Consider the following 11,174-nt stretch of genomic DNA (forward strand, 5'->3'; position numbering starts at 1 on the left):
GAGTATCTGGATTTAAAAAAAAAAAAAGAAAACAAAGAAAGCGTTTCCGAGATATTGACAAAGACAAGTGGTCGCGGTCGCTCTGAATCTTATCGTATTATAGAAAACGTGGGAAGGCGGCGCTTCCTCGAGGGTCAGAAAGTACAATCGTCGAACTAGGTGGCAAGTGGAGTACATCCTTTTTCTTGGAACGGTTTGCAATTGACTGCTTGAATGTGCCGACCACGCGTCGCGGGTCGCGTATAGAGCCAACCGTTGGCAAGCACGCGTCTAGCGTAGCAGCAGAACCGATCGCGGTTGCGATAACCCATCGTTGGCAGCGAAAAAGAAAAACACCCACACGCAGTTTGTAGCAATAACCGTACAAATCAATGTGGTTTTAAATATAGCTTCACTGGTCACCCAAGAAGGGCACCGAAACTTTCTCATGACGCACACCGCTGTAGTCCACAAAGAACAAAGCGCACAAAATAGATATGATACAGCCGCACCGCATTATTTCGTGTTTTCAGCATTTCATTACTTTCGTGTGCATGCGCGCTAGGGCCACGCAGGCCAGGAGTAAAAGGCACGAAAAGAAAAAAAAAAAAAAAAATGATACGCAATCCTAAGCTTTGACTTGACTGCTGTGGCACTCGCATTTGTGTTCTTTACCTTAGGCGAACGCAATGCGCAAACTGAACTGGAATTTCCAATAATGGAAATTCCTGTTTGGCTCATATTTGCGTTTTTCGCCCGAGCAAGCGCTTCACTGCACTACGCTTTGCCCCTTCAACGTGGCTACACTGCCCGGCAGGCGTGTTCTGCGTAGGGCCGAACCTGCAGGCAAAAAGCATGGGCGCCGCCATCTTGTTGAGAGCGGCGCCAGGGACACAATCGCGCCTAGCTCATTGAGTTTTCCCCCAAAACTGAAAAAAATTTGACTTCATTAAACGAGAAAGATGCCACGAGTGCCCCAACAAAAAGCTTTGAGGATTACCGAAGGGTAACTGAGGGCGACGCAACGGGCTCTGGAAAGAAGGATGATGGGTGTGGCGTCACGGGGGGATCGGAATAGAGCAGATTGGGGTGTGCGAGAAGAAACGCTCGTTAATGACACCAAAGTTTAAACCAGGAAAAACAAATGGGCATGCGCAGGGCATGCAATCTGGGGGGAAGATAACCGGTGGCCATTAAGGGTTACAGACTGAATTCCAAGAGGAGGGAAGCGTAGCAGGGGGTGGCAGAAAGTTAGGAGGGCAGATTAGATTAGGGACTACATGGCGACAATCGGCACCTGACCGGGGTACTTGGAGGATCATGGCAGATGCCTTTGCCCTGCAGTGGGCGTAGCCAGGATGATGATGATGATGATGTTCATGATGAAAAGGTAGCAACAGGTCTTCGTAACATACAGGTTAGAAAGATGAGGCACCTTTTAACCCTTGAATATATTTCGCCACATTTGGGCATACGACAAGTTTGTTTTCGAGGCGCTCGGTCCCACTGCTGCGAAAATGTGTACACAAAGGCTGCACAGTAGTTGCCAGAAATCGGGCACTCTATTTTTCTTTCATAGGGAATCTTTCTTCCACTTGGGCAGCGGATTTCGGCGGCAGGGCGAGCTTGCGTGGCCGCGGTGGTTTACGGATCCAAGCGATAGTGAACTCCAAAATCCAGTGTTGGCTTTGAGTGGGATTCATATTGATTGCGAACCCCACGGCTAATCCTACCCCCCATCCCCCCAAGTGGCTCTTTACAGGAGACAATCATTCAGAGACATCGGACAAATAGGAATTCTGGTTCTTTCTTTTGCTTTCATTAATTTTTCTCGAAGCCCATAACTAGAAATTTGCTGGAGCGGCTGTCCCATTTGCGACGCAACAAGTGCGACGCTACACACAGATGGAGTGGCAGTTTAATTACTCTCGTGGTCCGCGAACCGGCATCGTTGCGTGTAGTATAGGAATGGTGCGTGTCAAGTCACTGCTCGCGTTGAGCTTGTGCTCTTCATTTTGATTGAATGAAGTCTCACCTAAGTGAGCGGGGCCGATCCCGGAGGTAGTGCAATACCGGGCCGACCTGCGGCGGAGGTGAAGCAGGCTTCAAGCACTCCGCCAACTTCCAAAAATAGGTTTAATATCGTGGGTCCATATAGAACCCGTATCAGATATTAAGCTGATAAGAACAGATACTACACTTTGATCTTAGCCAAAAGGCCGAGAAGCGATGTCCTTCACTTCACTTCATTGTACTACTGCCTTGTGGGCGCCCTGCCGACATGGGTAACCTCAGCAACAGCGTGGGCAATATTATAAAATTCAGCCTGTGTACAGACTCAACGCTCCCTATCTCACGGATGAACTCGCAACGCCTCAGTCTTTCGCTGTTAACGAAACGCTGTCGCGTAGAAACGAGACCCGAGTGCAAGCTTGCTTGTAACGCGAAACCAACCAAGGCAACCTCGTAGAAAACGGAACAGGCGAGCGGAAAAAAACGCGCCAGGGGAATGCTTACTTCCGTCTGAATGCGACCGCTCAAGGTGACCTTCCTTGAGGGCTTCGTTTCAAGCCCGTGTGCAATTGTAATATACTACGCGCATTTCCTTCATTTCTTTTTATTTACCGCAAGGCCCACTGAAAATTTTGATACGGCACAGGCCGGGACGGATCGCAACGTGTCGATTCGACCGGTAGAATTAGGTAGCATGCCCCATGTACGAAGACGAGCAACATAGAAGTGAATGACAAAATAAATATAGAAAACGCTGCACACTCCTTCCCACCGGAAACATAGAGGGGAGAAAGATCGCCATCTGAAACACAGGCATTGTAAAAAAAAAAAAAAAAGTGCTACCTCATCATCTTTACCATTACCGTGTGTGTGTATGTATATATGCATGTGTGTGTGTGTGTGTGTGTGTGTGTGTTTGTGTATTTATATATATATATATATATATATACGCACACATGCTAGCATAGCTTAAACGCAGCTGGAAAGCTCAGCCTTGCACAAGAACCACCCCCTGTCGCAAACCCCTTTGAAACATTCAAATGGGAAACACGAGTACAGCGAGGTCGTTCGAACCTGGCGCCAAAACGCATTAGCGCCATCTGTGTACGGAACTAGGAAAACCTGCGGACTTTGCAATACAGAAAGAAAGGTAGATGGCGCGAGCTAACGCTCCATTGCATACTAAGAACGAGAGTTAGTGAATAATGGCAGAAACGTCTTGGGAAGAGAAAAAAAAAAAAAAAAAACGCGCAACAGTTGTTGGCTTGTGCAAGCACTCTATGTTACAGCGATTAAAGAGCATAGCATCTTCTACAACAGCAGCTACAAAAAGAAGAAGAACGTGAGAGAGGGAGAGACACAGGCGTGTTTCTTTGGAATGCAGAGCATGCAGCACATACTATAAAGTGCCAAAGAGACGGGGAAAGCAGATGGCGCGAAGGTGTATGTCCTCAAAGCTTGAAAGCAATTTCTAAATTACAACATGTACCGAAGTCCACCTACTCTCATCAGGTTGCTCCCGCCTCCAGTTGCGTTTAAAGTGAAATTACAGTCGCCTCAAAGGCAGACAGAGAGAGAGTGAAAATAGGTACACTTGCTTCGCGCAGCTGCAGCCGTTCAAATTTTACAGCAAGAGCACTCCCGAAAGCACAAAGTCCGCTGCCGCCTGGGCGCAATGCGCTCGCTTCAGTAAATTGCCGTGCTGGCCTCGGCAACCAAGAGGTGTAGTGCGGCAGACTGCTGCATTGTAGCACACCGGAAACCGTGCAGACGTAAGCGATCGCCTCGACATCGCTGCGAGCGCTCGAAGAGACAAAGTCCGAAACCACGTGTGCCGGGGCGGTGCGAGCGCGACGCCTTTGACGCAACTTTTGCGTACAAGCCGCCGCACCGCCACGACGGAATCGCTGGCATCCCGCACGCAGCTGCATTGTGTCACGCCGGCAATCGTTGAAACACCACGCAGTCGTCGGCGTCGGCCCCGACATGGTTGCGAGCGCTGGAAGAGACAAAGTCCGAAACCGCGTGTGCCGGGGCGGCGCGAGCGCGACGCCTTTGACGCAACTTTTGCGTACAAGCCGCCGCACGGACACGACGGAGCCGGTGTCACCCTGCAGAGGGCTGCACTATAGCACGCCGGGAACCGGCAAAGAACCGCGCAGACGTCGTCGTTGGCCGCGGCGTTGCCGCGAGCACGCGAAGAGACAAAGTCCGAAACGACGTCAGCCGGGGCGTCGAGCACGCCGCCCGCACTGTTCGCACGCGTGCTCGGAAATGGCGAAGGGGCCGCGCTAGCGTGCCTTGAATCGGTGAGCGGCGGTACCGCGGCAATCGCCAGAGCTCGAATCCGCCCTGCAAAAGCCAAATATAGGCGCTCGGCTCGGCGCAGTACGCCGCCGCGTCGCACGAGTACGGCCCCATGGAGGTCTGGGCACTTATCGCTGCTACTGTAAGGGGCCGTACGGCCCCGGCCGACATTGTACCGTAGTGCGATTTTCGTCTTGCGCGTGCTCGTGGCGGTGTCCGCGCACCGTTCCGAAGTCGACAATCGTGCCCACGACTACGCGAGCGCTGGAAGAGACAAAGTCCGAAACCGCGTGTGCCGGGGCGGCGCGAGCGCGACGCCTTTGACGCAACTTTTGCGTACAAGCCGCCGCACGGCCACGACGGAGCCGGTGTCACCCTGCAGAGGGCTGCACTATAGCACGCCGGGAACCGGCAAAGAACCGCGCAGACGTCGTCGTTGGCCGCGGCGTTGCCGCGAGCACGCGAAGAGACAAAGTCCGAAACGACGTCAGCCGGGGCGTCGAGCACGCCGCCCGCACTGTTCGCACGCGTGCTCGGAAATGGCGAAGGGGCCGCGCTAGCGTGCCTTGAATCGGTGAGCGGCGGTACCGCGGCGATCGCCAGAGCTCGAATCCGCCCTGCAAAAGCCAAATATTGGCGCTCGGCTCGGCGCAGTACGCCGCCGCGTCGCACGAGTACGGCCCCATGGAGGTCTGGGCACTTATCGCTGCTACTGTAAGGGGCCGTACGGCCCCGGCCGACATTGTACCGTAGTGCGATTTTCGGCTTGCGCGTGCTCGTGGCGTAGTCCGCGCACCGTTCCGACGTCGACAATCGTGCCCACGACTACGCGAGCGCTGGAAGAGACAAAGTCCGAAACCGCGTGTGCCGGGGCGGCGCGAGCGCGACGCCTTTGACGCAACTTTTGCGTACAAGCCGCCGCACGGACACGACGGAATCGCTGGCATCCCGCACGCAGCTGCATTGTGTCACGCCGGCAATCGTTGAAACACCACGCAGTCGTCGGCGTCGGCCCCGACATGGTTGCGAGCGCTGGAAGAGACAAAGTCCGAAACCGCGTGTGCCGGGGCGGCGCGAGCGCGACGCCTTTGACGCAACTTTTGCGTACAAGCCGCCGCACGGCCACGACGGAGCCGGTGTCACCCTGCAGAGGGCTGCACTATAGCACGCCGGGAACCGGCAAAGAACCGCGCAGACGTCGTCGTTGGCCGCGGCGTTGCCGCGAGCACGCGAAGAGACAAAGTCCGAAACGACGTCAGCCGGGGCGTCGAGCACGCCGCCCGCACTGTTCGCACGCGTGCTCGGAAATGGCGAAGGGGCCGCGCTAGCGTGCCTTGAATCGGTGAGCGGCGGTACCGCGGCGATCGCCAGAGCTCGAATCCGCCCTGCAAAAGCCAAATATTGGCGCTCGGCTCGGCGCAGTACGCGGCCGCGTCGCACGAGTACGGCCCCATGGAGGTCTGGGCACTTATCGCTGCTACTGTAAGGGGCCGTACGGCCCCGGCCGACATTGTACCGTAGTGCGATTTTCGGCTTGCGCGTGCTCGTGGCGTAGTCCGCGCACCGTTCCGACGTCGACAATCGTGCCCACGACTACGCGAGCGCTGGAAGAGACAAAGTCCGAAACCGCGTGTGCCGGGGCGGCGCGAGCGCGACGCCTTTGACGCAACTTTTGCGTACAAGCCGCCGCACGGCCACGACGGAGCCGGTGTCACCCTGCAGAGGGCTGCACTATAGCACGCCGGGAACCGGCAAAGAACCGCGCAGACGTCGTCGTTGGCCGCGGCGTTGCCGCGAGCACGCGAAGAGACAAAGTCCGAAACGACGTCAGCCGGGGCGTCGAGCACGCCGCCCGCACTGTTCGCACGCGTGCTCGGAAATGGCGAAGGGGCCGCGCTAGCGTGCCTTGAATCGGTGAGCGGCGGTACCGCGGCAATCGCCAGAGCTCGAATCCGCCCTGCAAAAGCCAAATATTGGCGCTCGGCTCGGCGCAGTACGCCGCCGCGTCGCACGAGTACGGCCCCATGGAGGTCTGGGCACTTATCGCTGCTACTGTAAGGGGCCGTAGGGCCCCGGCCGACATTGTACCGTAGTGCGATTTTCGTCTTGCGCGTGCTCGTGGCGGTGTCCGCGCACCGTTCCGAAGTCGACAATCGTGCCCACGACTACGCGAGCGCTGGAAGAGACAAAGTCCGAAACCGCGTGTGCCGGGGCGGCGCGAGCGCGACGCCTTTGACGCAACTTTTGCGTACAAGCCGCCGCACGGCCACGACGGAGCCGGTGTCACCCTGCAGAGGGCTGCACTATAGCACGCCGGGAACCGGCAAAGAACCGCGCAGACGTCGTCGTTGGCCGCGGCGTTGCCGCGAGCACGCGAAGAGACAAAGTCCGAAACGACGTCAGCCGGGGCGTCGAGCACGCCGCCCGCACTGTTCGCACTCGTGCTCGGAAATGGCGAAGGGGCCGTGCTAGCGTGCCTCGAATCGATCGGCCGGGGGCCCCGTAGGGCGACAGAAAGGCAATTGTGCAGGAAACCGTACTGGCCATTAGCGAGAAATTGCCGTTCGCGCATTCGGTAGACGCGCTGCGCTTTCACGACTTCGGCATTGTGCTGCCGACGTAAGCTTTCAATCTTGCTCGCGGCGTTACGAGGCGGCACGATTTTCGCCAAACGCTCGTCGAAAGTGGCACGAGTACGGCCCCATGGAGGTCTGGGTACTTATCGCTGCTATTATATGGGGGTCCCAGAGAGCAGTCGCCCCCAAAGCGACCTGGGTGTTTGATATGCGGCGGGCTTCGTGCCCGTCAAGCGTGTCCCCGGTATCGCTCCCGTGGATCCCACAGCTGACGTCTGCAGCCTCATCCGCTTGATGCGTTAGGGGCTGGTTGTCGGACGACGCTTTTTCCACGATATCGAAGTGTGTTCCGCATCGTCCTCGGACGAATCAAATACGAAAGCGCCGAAGGCGCGGGCGTGACCCGTCGCCTAGCGGCTTTGCCGTCTCGGCTACGTTGCAAGTGTCGGTCGGTCCACCAGTGCTGCGGGCTCGAGAGAAACCGCAAGCCGCGATCGAGTCGACACAACCGGTCTATCGAGAATGTTGCGTGCTTCTTGCCGCGTGGCGATACCCGGCCCTGCGGGGAGGGCGCCGTAGCGAGCTCGAACGCCGTCGTCTCGGACTGTGCAAAGTGCTACCCTTTGCGAGAACGAAGCGTGTTGGGGCGCCTGAAGGTGGCCTCGGCATCGCAAAAACGGCGTCCGGCCTGCTTGAAAGGCTGGACGCGCAGTTGAACGATTACCTGGTTGATCCTGCCAGTAATCATATGCTTGTCTCAAAGATTAAGCCATGCATGTCTAAGTACATGCCGAAATAAGGCGAAACCGCGAATGGCTCATTAAATCAGTTATGGTTCCTTAGATCGTTTCTTCCTACTTGGATAACTGTGGCAATTCTAGAGCTAATACATGCAGTGAGCCTGAAGCCCTTTGGGCGACGGGTGCTTTTATTAGACCAAGATCGATCGGGTTTCGGCCCGTATTGTGTGGTGACTCTGGATAACTTTGTGCTGATCGCATGGCCACGAGCCGGCGACGTTTCTTTCAAGTGTCTGCCTTATCAACTTTCGATGGTAGGTTACTTGCTTACCATGGTTGTTACGGGTAACGGAGAATCAGGGTTCGATTCCGGAGAGGGAGCCTGAGAAACGGCTACCACATCCAAGGAAGGCAGCAGGCGCGCAAATTACCCACTCCCGGCACGGGGAGGTAGTGACGAAAAATAACAATACGGGACTCTTTTGAGGCCCCGTAATTGAAATGAGTACACTCTAAATCCTTTAACGAGGATCAATTGGAGGGCAAGTCTGGTGCCAGCAGCCGCGGTAATTCCAGCTCCAATAGCGTATACTAAAGCTGCTGCGGTTAAAAAGCTCGTAGTTGGATCTCAGTTCCAGACGAGTAGTGCATCTACCCGATGCGACGGCTCGGACTGAACATCATGCCGGTCCTTTCTTGGTGCACTTCATTGTGTGCCTCGAGAAGGCCGGTGCTTTTACTTTGAAAAAATTAGAGTGCTCAACGCAGGCGAGTCGCCTGAATAAACTTGCATGGAATAATAGAACAAGACCTCGTTTCTGTTCTGTTGGTTTTTGGAATACGAGGTAATGATTAAGAGGGACAGACGGGGGCATTCGTATTGCGGCGCTAGAGGTGAAATTCTTGGACCGTCGCAAGACGAACTACTGCGAAAGCATTTGCCAAGAATGTTTTCTTTGATCAAGAACGAAAGTCAGAGGTTCGAAGGCGATCAGATACCGCCCTAGTTCTGACCATAAACGATGCCAACCAGCGATCCGCCTGAGTTACTCAAATGACTCGGCGGGCAGCTTCCGGGAAACCAAAGTGTTTGGGTTCCGGGGGAAGTATGGTTGCAAAGCTGAAACTTAAAGGAATTGACGGAAGGGCACCACCAGGAGTGGAGCCTGCGGCTTAATTTGACTCAACACGGGAAAACTTACCCGGCCCGGACACTGGGAGGATTGACAGATTGAGAGCTCTTTCTTGATTCGGTGGATGGTGGTGCATGGCCGTTCTTAGTTGGTGGAGCGATTTGTCTGGTTAATTCCGATAACGAACGAGACTCTAGCCTATTAAATAGGTGCGGGGTTCCCAGCACCTTACAACCTTCTTAGAGGGACAAGCGGCTCCTAGCCGCACGAAACAGAGCAATAACAGGTCTGTGATGCCCTTAGATGTCCGGGGCCGCACGCGCGCTACACTGAAGGAAGCAGCGTGTCTTTATCCCTGTCTGAAAGGACTGGGTAACCCGTGGAACTTCTTTCGTGATTGGGATAGGGGCTTGCAATTGTTCCCCTTGAACGAGGAATTCCCAGTAAGCGCGAGTCATAAGCTCGCGTTGATTACGTCCCTGCCCTTTGTACACACCGCCCGTCGCTACTACCGATTGAATGATTTAGTGAGGTCTTCGGACCGATGTCCGGCGCGGCCTTTCGGTTGCGCCGGTCTGTTGGAAAGATGACCAAACTTGATCATTTAGAGGAAGTAAAAGTCGTAACAAGGTTTCCGTAGGTGAACCTGCGGAAGGATCATTACCGGATTGTGAAGGGTGGCGAGCGCCATTGTTTCTACCCCGTGTGGGTGAAGCAGCTCGCTGCGCCCGACGCTTTCCGCCGCTGGCCCCGCTTGGACGCGGGGACGGCTATACCCGAACATGCCGGGGACTGCCTGAATTTTGAGGGGCGCCCCGTGCCAAATTTGTTGCGCCCAGTGGACGCCGGCTGCAACCTTGGACGGTTGGCTTGGCCGCGCCCGCGGGTAGAAACGGCGTAACGCACACTGGGTGGGCTTTCTGTCCGCTTTGGCGCTCTTGCGCGGAATGGGAGTAAGACGACCCGACCTGCTGCTTTGCCCAGTACGAGGGGAACGGCGAAGCGTGCGGTCGGTCAAGGAACTGACGGTCGAGAGCTAATGCCGCTGCCGCTTAGTACACACACGGAACCGTGGTGCGAGCGCTCTCCCGTCCTCCGCGGCAAACGCTGCCGAGTCTGAAAAGGCTGGCGGCTGCCGGTCGCTTCCTGCGGCGAGTATGGAGTAACGACCCGACTTTGTTGCCACCCAAGTACTAAAGGAACGGTGTGGCGCTCGGTCGGTCATGGAACTGTCGGTATGAGGGTGCGGCTGCCAAGTACGGAAGGAACCGTGGCCTAAAGTGCTCTCCCGTCCTCCGCGGCAAATGCCACCGAGTCCGAAAGGGCCGGAGGCTGCCGGTCGGCTCCTGCTCGTGACGCGCGAGGTGTCGAGATCGCGGTTTAATGCGACGACGTCTGCAGGCTATTCGCCCGCCGCCGAGGGAAAGGCGGCGTTGCTGCGAAGTACCGAAGGAAACGCGGCTTTGCTACGTCGGAAGCGTTCTGCGGTTAGCGGACTTGTGCGCTTTGGGAAGGCGCCGCACGTCGAAAGAGGAAGTACGGACAGACGAGGGACTGTAGTCCCGGTTTCGAACGCACTTGCGGCCAGGCCCTTGCTGGCTTCGTCTTCCGCCTCAAGTAGACTTGTTGTGGCGCCGGCGCAGGGAGCCGTCCCTGGCACTGGCCGAGTGGTTTTGGAGAGCTGCGCGAGTACGCGCGCCGGGCTCTTGTCTTTCGTCTCAAGTAGGCTGTTGGATCAACAGCGGTTATGCTGCGGCGATCTGCCGATGCGAAAGTGTGTGTGTGTTTGAGGCCCTTCTATGAACCTACTGCTGACTGAAGCGAAGCACGTCGATGGGGGTGAAGCCCTGCCCGTGGCCGTGTAGCCGTTAAAGACTCCACAGCGGCTTAGCCCTAATCATGGCTCTGTCGCTCTTTGCAATTTTTAGTGGAGCGATGTGAACGTGCACACGAGACACACGGGTCCGGTGGATGGTTGGCAGGTAAAACCGGCTTCGAGTGCGCGCAAACGGCATAAGGTGCCTCGAGGGCAAGCGAGGAAGGCGTGGGCGCAAAACACACGCGCGAGTAGCAGGAGTGGAGTGCCATTAGGCTTTCAGCTGCTGAGACGCGGCCGCCGAAAGAGCGAGACTGGAGGAGCGCACGCCGAAAGGCGCTCTTCGAAACCACACACAGGGAGACGCCACGTGCCTAAAACCCTGGTTGTACTGTACTGAATTGAACAAACTATTTTTCACGACTCTAAGCGGTGGATCACTCGGTTCTCGGGTCGATGAAGAACGCAGCCAGCTGCGAGACTTGGTGTGAATTGCAGGACACACTGAGCACTGATTCTTTGAACGCACATTGCGGCCTTGGGTCTTCCCTTGGCTTCGTCTGTCTGAGGGTCGGATCACATATCAAGAGAGACTTCGGCGCACAGGGAA

At 56.1% G+C, this 11,174-nt stretch overlaps 3 non-coding genes across 3 annotated transcripts; 2 read left to right on the forward strand and 1 right to left on the reverse strand.

The window, feature by feature from the left end:
• Positions 1-2,018: 2,018 nt before the first annotated feature.
• Positions 2,019-2,210, reverse strand: LOC140214992 (U2 spliceosomal RNA). Its single transcript, XR_011891914.1, has one exon. It is a non-coding gene; the product is annotated as a U2 spliceosomal RNA (small nuclear RNA).
• A 5,386-nt stretch (positions 2,211-7,596) lies between these two features.
• LOC140214994 (small subunit ribosomal RNA) lies at positions 7,597-9,411 on the forward strand. Its single transcript, XR_011891916.1, has one exon. It is a non-coding gene; the product is annotated as a small subunit ribosomal RNA (ribosomal RNA).
• Positions 9,412-10,985: 1,574 nt separating this feature from the next.
• On the forward strand, positions 10,986-11,138 carry LOC140214991 (5.8S ribosomal RNA). The gene has a single exon (XR_011891913.1). It is a non-coding gene; the product is annotated as a 5.8S ribosomal RNA (ribosomal RNA).
• The last annotated feature ends 36 nt before the right edge of the window (positions 11,139-11,174 follow it).

The sequence above is a fragment of the Dermacentor andersoni genome, unplaced genomic scaffold, assembly GCF_023375885.2.
Source record: "Dermacentor andersoni unplaced genomic scaffold, qqDerAnde1_hic_scaffold ctg00000775.1, whole genome shotgun sequence".
Classification (NCBI taxonomy): Eukaryota; Metazoa; Arthropoda; class Arachnida; order Ixodida; family Ixodidae; genus Dermacentor; species Dermacentor andersoni.